The 24,119-nt window shown below is 44.8% G+C and overlaps 1 protein-coding gene across 2 annotated transcripts in view; it reads right to left on the reverse strand.

Annotated features, from left to right (window-relative positions):
* Brinp2 (BMP/retinoic acid inducible neural specific 2) overlaps positions 1–24,119 on the reverse strand; it is a 98,568-nt gene that overhangs the window by 73,573 nt on the left and 876 nt on the right. The window lies entirely within an intron of this gene.

Here is a 24,119-nt window from a genome sequence, read left to right on the forward strand (position 1 = left end):
GTGTGTTGTTCCAAGGCTAATCATTGACTTCTGCTTTGCCCTTTGGCATCCAAATGAGCTGGAGTCTTTGCCAGCTCTTTTCAGGAAGTGACTCCCTTCTGCCTTGCAGGCGTTGGTGTTGCTTGGCTATCACTTGAGCTCAGAGGAGCTGAGCGAATTGCCTAGAGCCACAAAGCCAGTGAGTGACAGGCCTGGGAACCAAACCCAGTTGGAACAAGAAACAACAGAGGAGGACCCCATGCTTTAGGTCAAAAGTGAGCACAGAAGAGGGAAAAAGAGGCTGGAAGGAAAAGAGGGCAAACGTACTTAGCTTTGCCCTTTACAAGTCTGCCTAGGCCCACTGCTGAATTGTGGGCCTAGGATTAGACCACAAAATAGAAGGGAAACGTTGTGAAATACGCTAGAATTGAAACATCAAAAAGAAGAACTCTGCTCATCACGGAAGTCCCATAGGTGCCCTTTTTTATTCTAGGCATGTGGCAATGACCCAGGAATATTTTTGGAAGTGCCTCCAAAACCTGCAGCACATTCTTGTAAATATAATTAATGGTGGCAAATATTTGTCCTTTGAGGGCATAATTTATGTTTAGATCAAAAGTCATTTAGAACCAAAGATGATGAGGGCAAAAGAGGGGGGTGACAATGAAGAGGGCTTGTTGGGGAAGGCCCCTCGGGCACTGCCCTTGCCAGTGTTTAATTTTGCGTCCATAGGTCCCGCCATATTGCTTGCTGTTCAGTGGGTGATCAATAAGGGTTTGATGAAATGAACGAATGGGGGAAATTATTTGTTCTGAAGCCCAGAATAATGTCTTGAAAAGGAAGTCCAAAAATGTTCTAATTAGTGGGCTACTAATGGAGAGAGTGCCAAGACTCTCAATGGGAACATAAACTACTGGAGGGACACCTCTTCTTGGGAAACGCCGGGGTCCTTGCCTGTGCCTCACAGGCGTGTGCACTTGTACAGATGTGTACCTTCACACCCACAGTGTCATCACTCCACACTCCTATTCCCTACCCATATGCAAATGTGTATGAAACACTCACATGTGTACGGAAACAGAGTTAAATCTTCTTAGTCATGGGTAGCTGTTCAGGAGAGAGGGAGAAAATGAAGGCTTATTAAAATCAAAAGGGATTGGAGGGAGATTTGATACACTGAATGGTTAGACACAAGGTTTTGCTTGCAAATTACAAAAGCATCTCATTCCCATTCCTGATACCAGGAAAATGAGCATGGCTCCTCTGCTTTGTGATACTGTCCTTTGAGAGCATGGGTCTTCTTTTGAGGCAGAGTCCAGGATGTCACACCATGTCGTGGGTCTGGACTTGGGTTCTCAGAAACATTTTACTGGGGAAATGAACCTCGTTATCTATCCTTTTTGAATTTGGATGCCAAAACAATGTCAAAGTAAAATATATAGAGAATGAGCCAGGACTAAGATCTTATCATGTAAAAATATTTTTAGGGTGTTGGGAGAAATAGAAAAATGTAGTTTCTTATAAGTTACTTTTAAAATGTTACTGGGAAAAACAGAAAACAAGAAAACCTCCCATAGTATCTTCTACTGAATAATGAAGGGAGATAAAGAATGTCAGTGTTATTCCTTTCTGCATGATACAAACAATAAGATATACAGCCAAACATCTCATAAGCATCATTAGTACCTTCTTCACGTGTCAGTGTCTGTCTGGTCCTAATTCCAGCATTTCCACTGCAAGAGCAGCATGAAAAAGTCCAAGGTGACAGACTGGGAAGAAAGGGACCTGGGTTCCAGTTGCAGATCTCACCAATAACTAGCTCTGTGACCGTGAACAAATCATTCCCTGAAGCAAGTTATTCCTCCGAGCTTTAGTTGCCTCATGAATAAAAAGAAGTTATTGGAGTAGATCATGGGAAGGTCTCCTTCCAACACTGGCAAGCTTTTGAAACACAGTTGCTCCATGTGATGGGAGAGACAAGCTCGGAACCATACAATTCTGTAAATGCCCCACAGCCTCTGCTGGAAAGACCTCAGCACGCGGGGAGGCCGTGAGCTAAGACCTCAGCGCCTGGTGAGGACACCAGCCGGGCATGGTAGGGCTTTCTCTGTTGAATTCTACCTGAGGGAGCCTTTAGTGGCATGAATCAAGTTCAAAAGGGGACATACTTCTATTTCCTTCTCCATGTAAAGAAAGACAGATAAATAAAGATTTCACTAAATCTCCCAACAAGGGGAAACTAAGAATTTCATGCAATTATATGGTTCCTGAAGGTTCTTCTAATTGAATTACCACAGACGCCTGTTGGGCATTCCTGGCCACATCCTCCATAATTCTATTAGTATTACCTCTGTGGATCCTATAAATGCCATTAACATAAGGCAGATATTTGCTTTCAATGAGATAACACAGATGATTTTGCCTAATTGTCTTTCTAATCCCTCCCCCTCACAGCCTGGGAAATGGCTTGCAATTGCTCAAATCCAGGCATTTATTACTGCTGATCAAAACTGCTTGGGAAGCATGACAGTACATGGGGAGATCCGGGTCTTTCCCTTCACCCACCCCATGCACGTGGTTTCTGACCATGGCGTGGGTGAAATAAGCCATTTGTAGTGTGATCCCCATCATTAAAACAGGAGGGAGGACCATAAAAGGCAGACAGAGCCTGCCCATTTCTTCCATGCCGCCCATGAACACCAGAAGTCGACTCTTCACAGATGGGTGTTTTCCCATTCAGAGGCTCCTCTGCCTCGCGTGGGTACACATTTGTCATCTTTGAGTAGTTGCAGCCAATGCCACAGGTTCACCCTTGGGCCCTTGCAGGCTGACCCCTACCATTCAGTGAAATCTTAGTTATTCTATTTCATCTTGAGTATGCTTCTAAATCTACTCTGGTTTTTAGTTATTCAAGGTACTTGATTTTCATTTCTGCCTGTTCATGGAGCAAGGTAAAACCTGATGTATTTCACCCTCATTCATTTCTACCATAAGATATTTGTGGGAAGACCTGCTTAAAATAAGTTTTAAGTGTTTTGCAAATTGCATTCACTCATGTTCTCACCCACAACAATAAATAATCCAAAGTTGAACACAACGTCTGGCTATTGGTCAGTGGTAGTAATAAAATTTGAAACTCAGTTGTATCAGGGAGATGAGTGATGTTTTTAATAAGTCTACAGCTAAGATGGGCTCATTTCCTCTCTGCAAACCAATATATATGCACAGATCCAGATCCAGGCAGTGCAGTAAGGGGGAAAATAAGTTAGACAGAGTTTGCGAGCTGAAAGCTTTCAGAGTGGATCTCTCTAATCTCACCTAAATTTCTGAAAATCATTTCCTTCTTGGACTAATCCTTTGATAACTACCAGGCCCTTCCATCCATGGCAGAAATGGGCATGCACCAGCACACTGAGAGGGCTGGTGAGATCGCCTGAAGGAGCCCAGTTCTCATCTCCACTGCAAAAGGTCATCCCTTCCCACGTTAAAGGAGGTTCAAATCAGAACACTTTTAACTTTAGAAGATTGATGAGGATTCTGCACCATATATGGGAGGTAATGAGAGGAAGTGAGAGTTGCAGGAGACCCCTATTATGTCTGCTTATAGCAGAGCAATTATTGGAATAATTGCTCTACTGTGAACATGAACTTCACACTTAAAAGTTGTTTCCCATTATTTTCATTATTCCCATTGATTGATGCCACTTTTAAACCCATTTGAAAGAAATATGGTCTTCATTATCATCTTTTATTTTTCTAATGTTAGGTTAAACCAAGATTCGTATTAAGGAAAATATAAGAAGAAATATTTTATTTCTACAACACAGAAAATAGATCTGATCTTTGTAAATAGATCCAATCACTGTACATTTCTAGTTTTAAATTCTGCAGCTGGAAAACTATATTTTTGGTGTTTCCATTCTAATTTTCTTCTGTACACATTAGAAGGACACATGAATCAAACGAGCCAGATATGGAACGGGACTGCTGGCCATGAAGTTCTATGTCCCCAAGGGCTACTGGAGTTTGTTCTCATCCCTAATATTCTCCAGGATTTTTTCTAGTTTAGTTTGAGATGTCTTAAGCAGTACATTTCCTAGAGGAAGAAGACTAGGGAACAGTTTGCCATTAAAAAGCCTTCCTGGCCCAAGCCCTGGCTGCCCTGTTGAAATCCAGCCCCCATATGCTCTTTGCACAAATCACCACGTTTTCAATTAAGACAGGACTTTTTAGCAGTGAGATTCTGGATTTGTAAACTAGTGTCCTGTGACTGAGAAGTCAATGGAATTATCATACTTCCTTAGAAGGACGATGCTCTCTGGACCCTTAATGACACAGACAGGTCCCTCTAAAATACGAAGGTGTTGGGATACTTCTCTTGGCTATTGAGGGAGATATTAGGCTTTAGCCCATTCATTTGAACTTCATCAAACCCTGTCCATTGTTAACTGAGTTCCAGAAAGAAGGACCGTGAGAGGAATTGGGGTTTCTGCTCAGTTGGACCTTCTAGATATGCCACCTGTGACCAAGCTCCATAAAAACAGCTCCGATTTGGGGGCCAGGAAACCATGTCAAGGGCTGAATTATCTCATTTAATCCTGACTGTGACCCATGAGGAAGAGACGTGATCATCTATATTTTCTGCATGAGTAGGGTTAGGTCTGTTACATGAGTCATACGACCCATGGAGCCCAAAATGGAAACTGGAGTCTGTTCTCTTAACGATAGAGCACTGTTGTCACGTTACCTGGTTCTAGGCTGCATTCTGTGACCCCAAAGTTCACTTCCCATCCTGTAGAACCTTGGTCCATCGGTGAAGAAGAATTACCAGAAGGGCCTACTGTGCCTATCGCTGCTTCAAAGGGGGACCCACATGCTTTTCTTTACCAACTCCCACCAGAGGAAGAAGGAGAGGAGAGAACAGGGGGAGCCTGCCAACCCCGACAGATGGTATGTAGGCTGTTTTGGGGATGGGAAGAGGGAGATTTTTGCTGGCTGACAAAGAACAAGGGAAAGAGATTGGAGAGAAGTGTGGCATAAGCAGAAAGAGCCGCGCTTGAAATACATGTGGAGGAGAAAAAGATTGAGGGATGGGGACTGCTCTGGGCGACAGATGGGTAAATAGACTTGAAAAGACATTTTTTAAATGTCACATCACTCCAGCCTGGTGAGGAGAAGTGAGTGAGGAGAGAGACACAATCAGAAACGAGGAGAGCAGCTCCTCTCTGGGTGTTTTTGCAGCTTCTCAATGGAAAGACTTGAGAGATCTCTGCTGGGTTCTCCCACACGGGAAGACACGGAGCACCCTTGCCCTTGGAGGAGACATGGCCCCAGTCATGCTGGTTGGGAGTTGGCCTCGCCAAAGAGAAAAGATGGGGATGGTCCGAGGAAACCCTAGTTTCATCAGACCCTGTCCATTGTTAACTGAGTTCCAGAAAGGAGGACGATGAGAGGAATTGGGGTTTCTGCTCATCTGGACCTTCTAGATACGCCACCTGTGACCAGGCTCCAGGGACTCCCCCAGATCTTGTCTGAGAGCTCACTGCTGGTGGGTCCCACAGATCCTCCCTTCCTTCCCCTCACAAGCCCATCTTAAATTATTTACACACATGACTTAATGTGAAGATGGTTTATTCATGAGTTTGCCTTAGGAGACGGGAGATAGACGTCCTGCTTTTGTGCGCGTCTCTCTGGAGAGTGGCCACTCTACAATGTATTACTCCATCCTGCTCTATGAGGACAAAGCATCTCAGTGCAGAGGCCTCTGTTGAAAATAATGATCACTGTTCCCTTGTTCCCAAGTTGAGAAGCTTTTGTATTGACACAACCGCTTGAGGTAAAAGATCAAAAGATTCTTCAGCTCCAGACAGGGCAGGCCGGTGTTAAGGGCGACAGACTAGTACCTCTGATAGCTTGGATCCATAACTGACCTGAAGGCAGTTTACCATCCTCGAGGTCATTTACCACTGTTGGCTGTGGCTCTTCACTCTGCCCCTTTGCTCCAACATTCACAGAGGCGTGGCCAGAGGCAGGGCTGTCTTGAACTCTTCTCGGGGAGGTTTGGTTACAGAAGGACCTCATTACCAGGAGGCCCTTGTTCACAAGCAGGTGTACCTGTAGGTGACTCCATGGCCAAAAGTCTTGTTGACTGTATCATAAGGAAACACAGGAGGTCTTGTCTTGAGCTTTCTCACTAGCAGTCTTTGGTCATTTGTCTGGATCTTTGGAATTAAATCTAACCAGGCTTTCAATGAAGGGTACACAAGCTATAATTGCGATTCCTAATAGCATTAAGATTTTTAAATGTTTTGTCACAGACGGGGCTTTATTGAAGACATCAACTGTGTCTCTGGCTCATCTTCCTACATCCTGGCCTTCTTCACCTCTCCAAGGATCCTCCTGAGCTACAGCTTTCTCTACAATGAGTTTCTGTTTGTCCTGAGTTAGCTACTTGAAAACTGTAAGCTAATAGAACCCAGAGAAGGTGAGCGTTTCATAAAGGCCTGGGTGAAAGAGGCGAGTTTCACTGTAAACCTGTAAAGTGCAGTTTCTGCTTTTAAAAAAAATAACTCCCAGGAAAAATAGGTGTGGGTTTATTTTCTATAAACAATCACTGAGTGCTTAACCTACGCATAATAGTGACTCAGGAGCTCTGTGAACAAGCAGAAATGGAAAATACAGTACCTGCACTAAGCCCTCCAGGAGTCTATAATGGAATAACACAAGAAAACCTCAGAAGTTAAGAGGTAACGTCAGAGTTGGATGGATATCAAGGAGCATCGCGGGGCAGTTACTAGACTAAATGTATTGGCTCCCCACATGGGGGGATGCTCCAGATATCCACAGGCCCCTACCCCCACCTATATCTAATCTTTTCGAGACATCTCCTCCTCACTGGGCATGACCCCGGCCAGGGCATTTCATCTTGCAACCTTCGTCAAGTGTTTTAATTGTCCCTGCTATTTTTCACCCTATAGAACTTATTACATTCTAACAAAAATACAACTCATTTATTCTATTTTTGTTGTTGTTGTTGTTGTTGCTTGCTGTTTGTCTCCCACCACCACCAAAATATAAGCTTCACAAGGGCAGGAATTTTATCCTTTGTTCATTGCTATTTCCTAAGCTCCTAGAAAGTGCCTGGAACTTCAAAGGAACTCAATAAATATTTTCTTTTCTCATTATATGAGCTTAAAATTGAACTATGGTAGATTGAAAATGAAAGCAACTTGCAGCACCTGCGATAAGGAACTCACACAATGATGCTAACTACCAAGACAGCAATACTAACCGCAAGGAGGATGCTGTCATGTATCCTGTCTGTGGGTGCTAAGCTTGTTTCACTATCTTATTTAATTTCCCAAATAATTCTCGGCGATAGATGTTAACTCCACTTTATTGACGAGAAAGGAGAGTCTCAGAAAACTTGAATCATTGGCCCCGTTTACAAGGCAAGAAAGTGCTTATACTGGAATGTCAGCCTGGGGCCTTTCATTCCAGAATCTGTGAATTATTTTTAAATCTTTTTAATTATAGAGCATTTCCAAACATTTACAAAAGTAGAAAGTTTCCTATAGTGATCCATGGTGCAGCCATCACTCAGCTTCAACCAACATCGGCCAACCTGGGCAGAGTTCATGGTCTTCACCTCTTGCTATGTGATCAATTAAGTGAAACAGAACATTTGCCCCCCACCACTGGAGATTCCCCCCTCCGCACACACACTGAAGATTGAACCTAGGGTGCTCTACCACTATATTCCCAGATCTTTTCATTTTGAGACAAAGTCTTGCTAAGTTACCCAGGCTGGTCTCAGACTTGCAATCCTCCTGCCTTGGCCTCCCAAGGAACTGAGGTTTCAGACACGCATCCCCAAACCCAGCTAAAACATTTGCCTCTTTTTTTTTTAGAGAGAATTTTTTTTTAATATTTATTTTTCAGTTCTCAGCGGACACAACATCTTTGTTTGTATGTGGTGCTGAGGATCGAACCCGGGCCGCACGCATGCCAGGCGAGCGCGCTACCGCTTGAGCCACATCTCCAGCCCCAACATTTGCCTCTTAAGAGCAGAAAGAATGGAGCTTCACATAAGAGGGATGGAGGCACCTCCATGAGGCCTGCATTAGCTGAACTTCCCTTTTCCTGCTACTTGCCAGTTGATTGTCTTGGCTTCAAGTGAAATCCAAGGGTGCAAGCTCTGTCCCTACTCTGTTCATGTCCCTGAGCTCAGGACACATGAGGTCTGATCCAAGGAAAAACAGCTCAAGTACTCATTTAGATAAGGGTATGTACTTAGTCTAGGAAGGAGGAATCTTCTGCCCATCTTAATCACTTTGAGAGGTTCAGTGGTCCAGAGAAATTCAGAAAGGGAAATAAATAGCCAAGGACAAGTCTAGATATCTCTAGCTGGACTGTTGGGGCTACTGCCTGATGCAGCCTGGATGCACCATGAGCATTTTCTATTAATGTTTGGATACAATGACTACAATAGGAAAAAGTTAACTTAGGGGAACCACAGAACTTGGGGCACAAGAGTGGAGTGGTTCCCCAAAGATCCCAGTATGATTTTTAAGACCTCTTTCCAAGAGCCCATCTATGCAAAACCAGACTTAGTTTGTCCCCCCGCTTATTCTCCTTCCCATAGTTTTCTAAAAGGTTGAGAGGGAAAAATTAGGAATTTGAGTTCGGCAGACCTGACTGGGTTCAGTCCCTGCCTCTCCCATTTGTGTGAGCTCAGGCCAGCAGCAAAGTTGCCAATCACTTGCCCTAACAATTTAGGGACAGACATGCTGTTTAGTTAACATTTGTAGAACATCCAAAATGATGTGTGGAACATGGGTGCCCTGTGGGGTTGAAAATTCTCCCTCCTTATCACATGACACTCATCCAGCATTCATTAATGAAGAAGGCTCAGTTTACCATCAGGATATGCCAATGACTGGTATTATTCCTATTTTATGAAGGAGGAAATTAAAGTTCCCAGGAATACTGGTTAGATTGTAAGCCCCAGTGACCCATATCCCACATACATTTTGGGAGAGATCCAGGATCTGGAATCTAAGATGTATCTTTCCCAATCCCCTCTCATCACTCCCCAGTGCTGTAACTTCAACTTGGGTTACCTCTACATTAATATCATTGAAGGTACTACCAAGGAACCATCTTATCTCTAGGCTCTAACAGTACACAAGAGGGCAAACACCTTCCCTGTGGCAAACATTGGGATAAGCCATCTACTTGGGTAATAATCATGCAGCTATCATGAATGTCTCCTTTCCCCTTTTTGTATTCATATTAGAAAACTGAAGGCCAAAAAAGTAAAATAATGTGCCAAAGCCAAAACTGCAATTATGTCCTCCAGCCCAGCTTTCTCCTTCAGGGACACCTCTTGTGCTGGGATGCAATGAGGAGATTGAGGGTGGGGTAGAGTGACAAGGTCTAGGCTCTGTATCCCATATCAAGGTGTCAGCAGGATAGCCAGATCTTCAACCCAATTTGGGATTTGGTAGGCATAAGATTCTGCACCTAATTGCTACTCATGAATCACCACTGTCAGCTTGTTTTGCTAAGCATATTTTGTGTTTAAGTTTAGCAAAATCTTTCAGAGGTTCAGGCAGTCATTATAATAAATTCTCTGATGAATAAAGGGCAATGATTACGGGTCCTCATGTACAGAAGAGTATCTTCAGGCATTGACACAGCGTGGGTGGCTCCTGAACAGGTTATGTCTGCCAGGACCTGTCATTCCTCACTGGCAATAATTCCCAGAACCTTGCTACCAGAAGAGACACTGCCTGGTAGAGCAGTGAACACGGTGGGGTCTTGAGGCAGCCTCCCTGGGTTCAAATGCCATTGTGCTGCTCCTGACTCCATGATCATCAGCATTTGATTAGCCTTTTTGTATCTCAGTTTTTTTTCTCAGTGATATGAGGATAATATGAGCATCTGATTCACAGGGTTGTTCTGAGAACACATAATTTAAAACATACAATAGTGCTTGCAAATGCTTAATAAATGCTATCTGTCTTAACAATAAGATACTCCCCATGGTTAGTGATGCCCCAACTCCACATTCTGCTCAATTCTCTTTTTCTCCTTTGAAACTAACAGGAATAATACAGCTGGGTTGCAATACCATCCTTGTCCTATAGGTGCTGCTCACTCCCAAAGGTAGAGCTTTCCTCACCAAATCTGTTAATATTTAATGGGTATTTGGCAATAAAATATAAGTTTCAGTATGCACACACACATATACACACACAAACATGTGCATACACATATGACATATTTGGTTACACAAGGCTAAAATGTATCTATTGCGGAATTTTCCAGACCATGTAACATGATAAGTGTATGGAAAACCTCCAGGTGTGTATGAGGGATGGGTGAGAGGTGGTAAGAGTACCATATTCCCCAACTTTCTAGTCTCAGAACCTCTAACCACTTAAGGGATGCTCACATTCTACTAAACTGAGTTTGGGTAACATTTCATTCAGGTTGCCTTAAAACAGTATTTCTCAAAGTGTTGTTTTTAAATCATCTGCTTGTTAAAATGCAGTTTTCAGAATCACACACAAGACCCACAGAATCACATCCTTTGGAGGAGGGGTTGCAGATTCTGCATTTTAATAAGCTCCCCAGGTGCACATTAAATTTTGAGAACCACTGCCTTAAAGGAAACACTTCTCTAACTTTGCAATTCTATAAATTTGAAGCCTGAATACTAAATATCCTTACAGGAAAGATGCTTGTTAACTTCCCAGTAACCTACACTTTAATGAAAATGGGTGTGGTGGAGTCAATGGTCAGGTTTGGGGGATTTTTTGTTTGGCATTTAATAAACATTGAAGTCTTCCCTGTGTCAGGGAGCTGGGGAGACAATGACCAACAGGACTCAGCCCCTGCCTTCAAGGTCTGAATAGTGAAGAAGGAGCCAGGTGCACCACTCAGCCTCCTTCCTGGACATCGCCCTAGGGCCTGGCATGCAGTCACGTTAGTAGTCAAGTTCACAAGGGAGACAGCGGGTTGACTCTGGGAATCAACGCAGGGAGAGGAAAAATTTCTCTTTTGGATGACTCAGCCAGGAATGAACCACCAAGATACTGGTTTTGTTTGTTTGCTTTTTGGTATCCTGAGGGGGAGGGAAAATGTGCACTAGGGAACCAGACAAAGAAGTCCAAGGAAACGAAGGATGAGAGTAAGGAGTATGGGGAGGGAAAACCTAATAACTAGATGAATTATGGGAAGAAAGAAACTCAACCCTGCTGACTCTGTTTGGTGTAAGGTGAGAAATAACAGGATTAGAATGTCAAACTGCTGAGTCCTGCAGACCTAACCATAAACCCTCCTTTAAGATATTCAGCTTTTTTTCCCCTTTTTCCTTAATTAAATCATACCTTGAAAGAAATAAAATACAAAATGCTTTGAGTCAAGAAGATTGCCCACCACTATCCCACAAGGGGCTGGGATTCTGGTCCACGTGTGCTTAGAACTAAAAGTGGGATGGGATCTGCAGGAAAAATATGAAGATAATAGAGCCTTTGTCTCTGTCTTAAACTTCTCATAAGCACTTCTTATTTTATGTGCAATCTTTGGAGCCTCTTATTTTCATATGTGACCTTTTTGCCCTTAAGCAGCAGTGTTGAAAATACTTGGGATTCCCTGTTCAGCGTGACTTATGCATCCCTGGAGAACAGAAGTATATAAATAAATAATATTTACAAATAATATTTAAAGTTCAGAAATTATCCATGTTTCCAATAGGAGAAGTGATCAAATTTCAGAAGTCACCCCAAATCAGGGTAGCTCACCCCTTCCCTATCCTTTGCAACATTCACATCTTCTATCCGGATAATATCTTTACAGACTAATTTCTTGCACATAAAGCTTGATACACTGGTGGGTTCCTAAGGCTCTTTCTGCTCATTTCATGAAAGCATACTGTCCGTGTTCCACGCTTAGTAGATGGTATTTTTATGATCAAATGTCCAACTCAAGTACCTGAGGCCACTGAGAGTCCATTTCCTGTGTCACTCTCCTCTCCTATGAGGGGCAGGCCGGCCATCAAATAAGAATTTGACTGCAACCCTAACAGAGATATTTCTGGCCCTGTGTTCTTCTGTTGTTTGCCTGAGCAAAATCTATCATTACTCTATATGCATATGGCATGTGTCAACTGTTTTAAAATTAGCCAATTTTCCTAAGCATAAAAATGGATTTTTGTCATATCACATGAACCATATATCACAAAAACAAACCAGTTTTTGTTAGGGCTTTTATTTTTTTTTTCTTTCCAAAATGCATTAAGTCTTTCTAAGTCACTGCCAAACCTATTTCACTCACTGAATTTGTGAGATACATTTAAAGAAACCAAGCAGAGGGCAGAAGAAAATCTCAAACAGTGCCGTCACCTGGAAAGAAATCTAGTTCATTACCAAACCAACCACGCCTAAGAGGCTGGCTTGCTTCACCTGCTTTTAAATAATAAATAAACAAGCATTTGTATGCTGCCCTGCACTAGAAGTTTGAGTTAGGGCAAAAATAATAAAAATAAGTTTAAGAAAAAGAACTGTCACTAAGTATTCTTCATAATGTTGTGATAAATGCTACACTTGCAGTATTTCACTTCATGCCTCAAATGATCTTGCGACGTGAGTTTTACTATATCCATTTTGCAGATGTGGGCACCGAGGCTTCCAAAGCAATCTGGCAAGATCACACAGCTAGTGCACAGCGGAGCCCGCCTAAGACTTGAACGCAGGTAATCATATCTGCACCTCTTCTCTCAATGAAGAAATTATCTCACAAATGAATAGAGATTCTTTAGACTTCTAGGGACATGGCATTGACTTTAAAGTACTCCTGTATTCCAGGTTTCTCTTCCTAATCAAAGCTAATGGGTGTTATCTTTCAGAGTTGGGGGTTAGAGGGGGCCTTCTTTGGAAAATTTGACTTGTGCTCCTGCAGATGCCTCCAGACCCTGCTAAGATCAGGGCTAAGGGAGCATATATACTCAACAGGCAGCTGTCCTGTTCATTTCGAAGGGTCTAGGATTCCTCTCAAAAGGGAAAAACATCGGTCTCTTCTTTGGGTTAAAAATAAATCTGTGCATTTCTCCTTTGAAATGCTTGCCTGTTAATTGGGAGGGCAGCACATTAAATCATTACTAGTCATTAATATTTCAGCATAAATTAGTTGATCAGGTTACCAAGAGGTGTGAAGGGCCCCAAGGGAACGATTTCTTGATGAAGGTAGTGGGGAGTTGCCCAGGGGGGCTGTTTCTGGGTTGCTGCAGGGGTCAGGTGAGATCCTGACAGCCATGGACCAAAGGGACCAGGTAGGGTGGCAGGGACAGAGGCAGGGCTTATCAGCTTAGTCCCAGACGGGGCTGCTTCCACAAATGCAGCGGTCCCTCCCCACTCCTGCATACGCATGCACACACGCTGCACAAGGGTGCCCCCTGTCTCTCCTGAGCTTGCAGGAGGTGTCCCTACCGACAAGGTTAGGAAAGGTACCAGCAAACCCCAGCAAGTGCCTGGGCGGCCGGGGGCTTGTAACACAGCCTTTGGCCTCTAGGGGTCTCCAGTGCCCCAAGGCTTCAAGAGGATGCTGACCTGGCTCTGTTTCCCTCGGGTCTCAAATCCCAGAGGGCAAAAGACTGTGGAAAGAGACTGAGCGACTGAGCTTGCAGGACGCCTTCCAGGACCCTATGACCCACCGGAACCTCTCATCCACCCGCCCTGCTCCCGCCTCCGGATTTATAGTATACTTAATGGCTGAACCGAGAGTCAGGGAAGGCAGAAATGAACTGCCCCACAGTCCTTGTCAAAGCCTCCCTATGCCTCAAGGTGTTTCCAAGGACTATCCTCTGCAGCCCCATCCCACTCTTCCAGGATGCCACCTCTCCGAGCTACAAGAACTACAGTGCTCTCAGCCAGGTGACCTCTGCATGAGGCTGGGTCCCCCCAAACACCAGCTCCTACTGCCACTGGGGATAGATCTTGATGGCCAGACCCTCTCTGAGGTTGAGGATGAGCAAGAGGAGAAACCAGAAAGAGGGACTACACAGCCTGGGTCCTGGGGGACCGGGGTGCTCTGTAAAAATGAAGTCATGAAGTAAAATTCACAAGTGAGGCATACTGAGAAAAAGTCTGTAAGAAACTCTGAGAGCGGTGATATTACCTCCAGCCACTGGTGAAGCTGCAATGGTTGGGGGTTGAACTAGGGCTTTCTAGTCCATTCTGTGACATGGGTTTAAATCCTAGCTCCACTAACTAGAATGAGATCGTTAATAATTGACCACTTCTCTATACTTAATTTTTCTCATCTTCAAAATGGGAATGATACCCTGTACTTTTTAGGGAGTTTTTAGAAGTGAATGCTAGCACATTCCATGGGATACAATCCCTGGCACGTTACAGGTGTTCACTCATAGGTGTGGAGTTTCATACATTTTCAATCATGGAAAGCAAGAGGAAACAGCAGTAACTTGACCTTCACTCATAGGCATAGATGTGACTGGACTGGATTTATATTTTATGATCAATTTTAATATGTCACCTATTATTTTAAATTAACCACAAGTCTTGCTTTTTAAAGGACTTCTACAGTGCAGAGGTTTTCTGTTTGTGTTTGAGCAGCCTTTCCATTCCAAGTGCCTGAGGCAGCACTTGTGGTCGGGGAACAGAAGGGACAGGTCTGGAACCCCAGAACCCCAAGTCTCTCCAACCATAGAGGTTCACACGTGTCTGCATTATATATTGGGATTTTAGGTAAGGGCTTATTGATTAAAGCCTTCTGCTGCCTTTTTGAAAGGTTAAAAACCACTACAAATATATTCTTGTGTGTTTCAGGGAAACCTTTTCTTCAAAGCCTAAGGACACTCATCTCTAATTTTACCTGTTTTAAAACCCTGCTCTTTTGAAAACGGAGCATACCTGTATTCAGAAATGGTGGCACTTGAAATATTCAGCCCACATGTACCAAGAAACCAGGATGGGTAAGGAATCGCACCAGAAACGTTGTGGAGTCTCTGAACATGCACCAACCCATGTGGCCTGCTCCCGGGAATTCCTTCAGGGCCTAACAGTGTTTCTCTCCAGTTCTGATGAAAGTGGAGCACCTACCCTTACTTTGGATCAGACACCTTTACTTTGACCACAGAAGGTGCCCTTTCCCCTGGATGTGAACTTAGACAGTGGCCACATTGCAGAACTCAAGGGTGAAGATCATAGCCTTTGTATCTGATAGATCTGGGGTCAGATCTGAGCTCTGGCCACATCCAAGCTGTGAGGCCATCTCATCTCTTTAAACCTTAATTTTCTTATGTGTCAACAGAGGTAGGAACACACCTTAGAGGATTTGCGCTATGATTAAGTGAGGCAGTACCTGGGAAGCAATTAGCATGGTACCTGGCATGAGGCAGCAGTTCGCAGGAAGTGCCCCTTCACTGGCCTCCAACATACTGAGGCCACTACCCACCTCTCAGCGACCATGGCTGGATTCATCATTGCTCTCCATGGAACTGCACATCTCACTAGTGCTCATACTTCTGGGGTACAAAAACAGCAGCTACCACTGACTGACTGAATGCTCAATATGGGGCAGGTACTTTGCTGAAATTTTTCCATCATTGTCTCCAAGACAATTACATGGAGATAGTGAAGCTCAAAGAGAGTATGTAGTATAGCTAAGGTCTCACGACCTGAAAAAGGACCAAGACAAGATGGAAGTCCAAGTTTATCTGCCCCAGAATTCAGGGATCTTTTCTCCCCGGCTGGCTGGCTCTTAAGAGTTTCCCAGCGTTCTGAGTCTGAAAAACCTCTAGTCTTGCAGTCCTCATTTTCCATCAGCAGAACAGGAGTGATACTTACTTTATAAGGTTGAAATAAAAATTAAATGAGATAGTACAAGTTAAACCAAGCCTAGTACAATTTTTATTATGAAGAAGGCTTTGAATGTATTTTAAATATATATGAACTTGTTCCATCTAAGCTTTATCTGCTCTCTAAATTACTTAGAATTTCTTTTTTTTCTCTTTTTCTTTGATACCCGGGATTGAACCCAGAGGTGCTTCACCACTGAACCACATCCCCAACCCTTTTTTATTTTCTATTTTGATACAGGGTCCTGCTAAATTGTTGAGTCTTACAAAATTGCTGAGGCTGCCCTTGAACTTGGTGATCTTCCTGCTCTGCCTCCTGAGTCACTGGGGTTATAGGCATGTGCCGTGGGGCCTGGCTCTAAATCATCTCTTTAACTTTTGTTATAAGAAATATTCATAGAGAAGCTATAGATGTAGGTCTCTCTGGGTCCACATGTGGTGTGCACATGTGTGTGAATATGCCTTCATGTCTGTGTGCCCATGTGTGCACTACATGGAAAGTCATAGAGCAAAGTGCCACCCAGCAAGCTCTCCTCCGCGTCCCCTCTGCCTGCCCCTGCCTGGCTAGATTCCTTTCTCTCCCTCCAATCCAATTCACTTCTCATCTTGCTAAAAAACAATTTTCTTTTCCCCTTTTCCCCTGCCTCTGGGTTGGCTCCAGCCCTTTTGCTGTGCCTGTCACTTCTCTATGGTTCTGAGTGACACGTCATTCACAAGAGAGAAGTAAAATAAAGTGGTTCAGCAAAGCCAAGCCTGTGTGTGTGTGTGTGTGTGTGTGTGCGCGCGCGCGCGCGCGCGTGCCCACACCTTTTGCCCTTGTCAAGAACAGCCAACTGGACACCTTGGGAGACAAGTCTTGCCCCAGAAGCACAGGAGGCACAAGGGGAATGCTGAGGGAGAGGTTTGAGACCTTCGAACTCTCTGTTCCTGCCCCAGGTCACCCTGGGCAGACCTGGGACCTGCAGGGTGAGAGGGGCACCGCAGCACCTAGAGCCCCAGTTACACAGAATGCATGACTTCTCCCCTTCAAGTCCCAGGCTAAGCCCTATCTGGGGTTAGGTTCAGCCCTACCTACTTTCCTTAAGTGGCAAATCATGTCTCAACTTCAGTGTTACCTCCCTGCTTTCAGTTTCCCTGGCCAGTGCCTCAAGCGCATTCTCCAGTTTTATTTCATGCTCTCCACTATCGCTTCCTGAAATTACCTCATTTGTTTATTTACCTATGTGCTTTGTTTTCTGGATACCTGGGAAATAAAAAATAAGGACTCAGTATCTAAACTTGTCTAGAACACCAGCTCCCCTATTTACTAGCCATGTGACCTTGGGCAAATTGTGCAATCTCTCTGAACTTCCAACTTACCATCTATGAAGTGGGAATGGCAAACCTGCTTCACTTACGAGATGGTTAGGATAAGTCAGTGTGTGTGAAGTCTTGGGTACAGTGCCTGACACACAGGTACTCTGCATGTGTTGGCTACTATCATCAGTGTCGGAAATAACCATTCTCACCGTGGCTATCAGCCTATCTTCCCTCTAGAATGGAAACAATTCGGTGGCAGGACTTTGATCTGTGTTGTTCTCTGCTGAATTCCCCCGTGCTGAAGAATAGGATGCAGCACACACTCATAATGATAGACACAATAAATATTTCCTGAGAAATCTGTCTTAGAACCCCAATCTGATTCAACCCCTGCGCTTAGTACAGGAGAGAGCCACATAAACAACTCATTACGCCATGGTGAGAACAGTGCAGAAGCGGAGTCGTAGCAAGGCGTGTGGGAGTACAAAGGGGGAGGCAGTCAGTTCTGTCCCAGAGCCTCAGAGACGCCTTCTCAGAGGAGGCCATAGTTACAGAGTCTTGAAGCTTGGAAACCCTTCAGGAAGCGGAGACCAGGGCAGGGGAAGGTTCTGCAGGAACACAAGGAGGCACATCTAAGGGCCCCAGAGTGTGAGTTGCTGCCTGTCATGTCGCATGACTGCAGGGAGAAGCACAGGCAGGAGAGATGAGCACAGAGAGGCTGTGGGACCAGCTCTCGACGGAGGTCCTGTTGGTCAGGCTCAGAAATCGGGATTTCATTCTGACAATAGTGAGGAGTCACCGGGCAGTTACAAAGACAGGAGAAGCTCGATCAGAAGTACCATTTTGCAAGATGGTGCTGGCTGCAGGGAGGAGAATTGAACCCAGAAGCCTTCAAGACAGGAAGCAGGGAGACCAAACACTGGGAAGGTCCAGGCAAGAAGGGACAAGAGCCAGCCTCCAAGAGTGGCAGGAAGGGAGAGGGAGCCCAAGTGCAGCTTGTCCAATCCTGGCCATGGATTGGCGGGGGAGGGTGGGAAGGAATATGGAGGTTGGACTACATATGCTTAATGATGCCTCTGAAGGTCTGGTTATGCCATTGGCCACAGCAGGGAATCTGGGGAAAGGACTGGGCAGGGGTGTGGACGGTGCTCACTGATTCCAGCCTTGGATGTTGTAACCTTGGAGGTGCCCAAAGAAGGAGACCTAAAGTAGGTAAGGGGTGGCATTATTTGGCATCTACAATGTGCCAGAGCTGTGTTTGGCACCTTCTGTATTTTGTCTCATTTAACACTTAGAACAAACCTTTGAGAGATGGGGCATTATTGTCTTGATTTTTATAGGCATCGAAAGTGGGGTTCAGAGAGGAAATGATAATCTCTTTTTCGTGGTTAACATTTAAGAACTCTAAGAAGATCTTTGTGATTAAGCAACACTGTACAAAGAGCATGTAAAGAGAAGGATTAGAAAACATAGTCACTCAGGTAATGTGGGGGCAGATCATGGAAATCCTTGAATGGAAATAATAACTGCCCTGCAGGGGTATTGTGAGAAGCAGGTGAAATGTGGCTTATGAAAAAAACATCAGTGAATTATAAAATGTTGAGAAAATATAAGGAGTTCTAGTCATGGCCAAACCTTCTTGCAGTAACTAGCAGTGATGACATAATGACAACAGATGATTTACAATATTCAAATCTGTAATTATTAAATGATATTCCATAACGATGACTTCTCCCCTTTCTTCTTACCGATAATTTGATGAAAGAATCTTTCAAACATAGCGGTGCCTTTTCTTTCCCCCCATCACACTATCAACATGTCCCGTTTGAAAAAGGAAAACCTCTCCCAGGCATGATCCTAATATGGTAGAACTGAGAAAGAAGAAGGGGATTTGATAATCAAACACACCCAGCTGATCCCCACTATAAACATCAGTGGCTTAGTTATTTCCACTGTCAGGAAGAGACTCAAAAATATTAGGATACAATCAGCAGGCCTCCCAGCTCCTCATCCTTTGCACAGGAATGGAGAGTGGCAATGCTTTGTAAGGGATTTGGGCTGAGTCACGGTTAGTGAGGTCCCTCCTCAAACAAATATAGGTATGTGTAAATCATTGGTGCCCTCCTTGACTTTAAATTTCAGAAATACATGTCCAGAGGCTCCCCTGGGCTGCTCTTGACCCCTCCCTCCATGTTTTCTCTCTTCTCATGTCTCTGGCTCCTTCTGTCTCAGGCCTCTGCCCCTTCTCCCATTAACTTGTCACTATTCTGCAGGGCCTGGACCAGCACTGTCCAAAAGAAATATAAGGCCAGCCACACATATAAGTTTAACTTTTCTGATAGCCACATTAAAAATTAAAAAAAATATATGGGTGAAACCAACCCTAATATATTTCATTTCACATGATATAACCAGAATATGTAATCAACATGAAAAATTATCCATGAGATCTTTTACATTTCCTTTTAAAATTAATATTCAGAATCCAATGTGTATTTTATATTGATAGCACACATTTCACATGCTCAAGGGCCAGCTGTGGCTAGTGGCTACCATACCGGGCGGTTATGACATGTTAAGCTCAGACCTGGGGTATAAATTCCCTGCTGCGTTGGCTCAGTCCAGCATTCAGGATGAATCTGCATGGTGAGTTTCTGTACAAGGAATGGTGGAACTGGCTATTGAACTGATCATGCTGTGATGACGCTACTTCCTTCCTTCTGCATGGCAGAGAGGCAATTGAAGAGGGACCAACCTGCCCCTAATTGGTCAGATGAGCCCAGTTCACTGCAGCTCTGAGGCTGAAGCCTAACTGATCTGCCCGTTCCTTCTCTCATAAATAGAATATGCTTAAATTCACAATCACTGACCACACAGCCACCCTCCTGGACCTTCATCTCCTCCCCTACAGATGGCAGTGGATGCTTCTGAAGAATAAAGAAGAAAGGGCATACCCAGAATCCAGCTGCATGGTCATTTAATACAGGAATCAAGGGCTAAGGCTGGATTTTCAAGAGCAAGTAAATGTCCCTGGAGACCTGTTCCCAGAATGAACTCCAGAGGCAAAGCACGCAAACAGACTGGGTTCCTGGGGATTTCCCGCTTGACCTCAGAGAAGTTTTGCTGTGACTTTAGGCAAGTCATTTTACTCTTGTGCAGCATGTGAACTCCCTCTAATGCAGGAATGGGGCCATGGAACAGTGACATGCAGCCTGGATACATGTCTCAAAACATGTGAAGACCAGTGAGTTGGGTGGTTGTTAGCAGCCCTCTCGCAGGGACCACACTTCACCTTGACCTTCCCCCAGGAGAGAAGCCCACTGCTGGAGCGCATGTGTAGCTGGCAGGCCCAGCCTTCTGCTGGTGGGCGGCCCTTGGCCCTTCCCTGGGCTGACCAGGCTGGGCCGACTGCCTCTCCCCTCTCCTGCTCAGCTGAGCACTAACAGTAGCCCGTGGTACAGCTGCGGGCAGTACCACACCCCACCCCCTCTTGCTTTTTTGTGGTCTCTTCCTTTGTGACTGCTACTGCATATGTTTTATTAAAAGGGAAAGAGAAGGGGAGACAAGAGGTTATGTACATGGGCATGCTCAAGAATCTTAAGATTGAAAATCTTCTGCTCAATGCTAAATGCCTAAGGGCTTTGGCATTTTGCCGACTCCAAGTAAACCCCAAGAGGAACATTTGGGTGGGGAAATAGGAAATGGAAGAAAATCAAAGCTCTCTCTTAAGATATTCTGGTTCTAAAACATGAGGTTTTCTCAAAACTGTCTGCTTTCCCCCAGTATCCTTACTCAAATTTTTGGATATGAGGTTGATAAGCTTTCTGACCTTGAGCCATGTTTTCCTCATTGTATGTGACTCCAACTTGAGGCTGTGTGAAAGGACAGGTCATTCTCAGTGCCTCATGAGATACCCAGCATTTCAGAGCCCTCTTTTCAGATCCTCAGGCAACTTCCCCTAGGCCAATATATGTTCAAAATAATGAAACCAGATATATAGTATTTCCAGGTTGCCAGGGGAGAGGTGATCCAGGGCCAACCCCAAGGAATTGGTAGAGTTTCCAGCTAACTCCGCTGTGCTGTGCTTGGTGTTCCCTTCAGCTGGAACTCAACTCCCTTGCTCTCCCCATCCAAATTAATCTCACCCCATCCCCATGGCTCAGCTCAAACTCTCCCTCCTTTGAACACTGATAGCTCTCATTATCTGTACAAATCAATTGCAGATTAATTAGATCAGCCTCTCAGCCCCTCCTGTATTGAACTGCTGTTTAGAACTTATATCATCATTTACCTGTTCCCGGATGTAAGCCTGCTTCCCTAACCAGAATGGAAGATCATTGAGGGCAAAGGCTTTTAAAACTTTTATCCCTCACTACCCTTAGGTCAGTACCAGAGGAGGAACCCTGGGTTGCAGCATCTTCCCACGCTTGAAAAGTACAAAAAAACAACTGAATCAGACAGCAACTACTAAGACCAAAATCTTCCTGAAGCTGATGGAGGTTGGGTTGGTTTAGGAGCAATAAGACTCAGATCTCATTCCATGATTTCCCTTAATTGCTGTGTGACCCAAACTAAAGTGGTCCTCTTTTTTGAGGTTCTTTCCCCTTCCTTTTCCAAGAAGAAGGCTAAAATCATTCTAGTTCTCCTTCTTAGACTAACCAGACATAAACAAGACAATAAGCCACGTGAGTATGAATTACAGGAGCTCTGTAAAATGCTCCCTGCCCTTCGGAAAAGGATGCCTTTATAAAATGTATACAGGGTCTTATTTTCCAAAAGAAAGAGTCGAATCACCAAAAGCACACTGCACAGGGTTCTGATAAACACTAACCAGAAAACCTCAACACTAAGCATCTCAGTCAGCAGAAAGTGCCCATGCAGATGTCTCCAGTCCCTCCAGATTACCTCTTGTTTGTGAGCTGGAGAGGGATTTTGGAGCACCCTCTCAGAGGGGATCTCACTTATGCGATTCTCCCCAGGGGATAGCCTGTGCCTTGGGAAAGGGGATCTGGAGGAGCTGATGACGCAGGGACACTCTGTGCCCTCTGGCCTCACTCAGTAAACAACCTGTCAGGAGGCCAGGAAGTAACACCCAGAAAAGGATCTTGAGGGCCATGGACAGAAGATGCTTCCCATCCTTGAGACAAGACCAATGTAGCAGAGCAGGAACCTCCTGCCCTCCCTAGCCATTTCCTCCTCACCTCCTTTCTTATGCCCATACTGCAGCACATACCACTCCTTTGGGGGTGGGGGGAGCCAGCTCCATTTTGGGTGAGTAGAGGGAAGCAAGAGTCAAGAATGTTTCTGTCTTCTCCCTGGCTGCAGCCCGCTGTCAGACCTTTGGAGCCAGCTGCTCTCCAGCAGGGAAGACTATGGTCTGACATTTGCTTCCTGGTCTTCCAACATTCCTCAGTACCCATGAGCTGCATCTTTTCACATCACATCCCTCCTCAAAGAAGCAAAGCATGCATCTTTTCCCAGAGCAGATGCAGCTATGGTACAGACAGCACAGGATCACTGGGGCAGCATTGCTTGGTCATGCCCTCTGTGCTGCACAGCAACTTATTGGCGGCAGGGGAAAGGGAACTTTGGAGTTGTGCCTTAAACAAACAACATACATACAACTGTGTGAAGTCAAGACAGAAACACAAACTTCAGCACCCTCTGCTGTTGCCTGAGGTCATCAGACTGCCCCCCGGGGGATCTGGTAAAATATTTCAGCTGCTTGGTTAATACTGGCATTGCATGTCTTCCAGTGAGCACGATCAGAGAGTCACTTCAACATGCACACCACTGGAGAAGGACAGGGGCAGAAATAATTGACTTACAATATATATTTTAGCTTTCTGATTGTGATTGGTCTGTGCTGACATATCATTGTGCCTGTTGGATAAGGCCCAGATTGCCTGGCTACAAGCATGGCCTTTTATAATCATTATCCTTATAACAAAACATTTGCTCCTACTCAGGGCACCCTGTTCCCAAGGCTAGGAAGAGCACACACACTGTTCTTTACAGAGGGGTCTGTTCAATCACGTTACAGTGCATTAGCTTGATTTTTAGTTAATATTTGGCTTAGGTCTATATACCCTGGATAAATATGTACCATGAAGAGGAACTGCTTGGGGAGGAGAAAACTCCTCTGGGCTAGAATAGCAGCTCACAAGTTCATTCTCCTAGTAGGCAGGAACACTCTGGGCACCCGTGGCTGGGTTCGGCACTGTGCATGCTTGCTTCTCCTGTGGGTAGCCAGCTTCCTACAGATAGCTGTGAACACAAGCGCGTGCGCGCGCGCGCACACACACACACACACACACACACACACATGCTACAGGCAGTGTTGGGCTGTATACCCAGATGATCACAGAAACAGGGAGAGATATCTGCTTGATGATACCAGCACATCTCCCTTTCTGCACAGGAATATTCTCCCCTAGTGTCTCCAGTGCTCTGCCCCGCTCAACTCAATCAATGGGGCTTCTACCCCCACCCTGGAAACACTATTTGCACCCTAAAGGATTCACTCTTTGGAACTCCCCTCCCCCAGTTGAAGTGCATGGGAAAGCGACTAGCCTCTAAAGAAATGCTACAGGGCTCTAGGAACATGTGAAAACAGATGTACTGTGCATTAGGATCTCGGTGCCTTAGGGTCTTCCCCAAATATAGTGAACCTCATACAGTTCAGTTCAGCATCTGCACAGCAGGCAAAAGCCCTCGTCATCTTCTGCAATTATGCAGCCCGATTGGATTTTCTGAAGCTAATGGGAGTTGAACTAACTTTGAGGACTTAAACCAAGCAAAAGCAATATAGGTCAGGCAGAGTACCCAAGCCTTGTGACAGCCATGCAACACCAGGAGACAAAATCAGAGCGATCTCTAGCTATCCCCTCAAGTCCACTGCTCAGCTCCACAAGATAGAACTAGGAGACGCGGAATCATTACCCCCTCTGCCTACAAC

This window comes from Marmota flaviventris, chromosome 12, assembly GCF_047511675.1.
Source record: "Marmota flaviventris isolate mMarFla1 chromosome 12, mMarFla1.hap1, whole genome shotgun sequence".
NCBI classification, from domain to species: domain Eukaryota; kingdom Metazoa; phylum Chordata; class Mammalia; order Rodentia; family Sciuridae; genus Marmota; species Marmota flaviventris.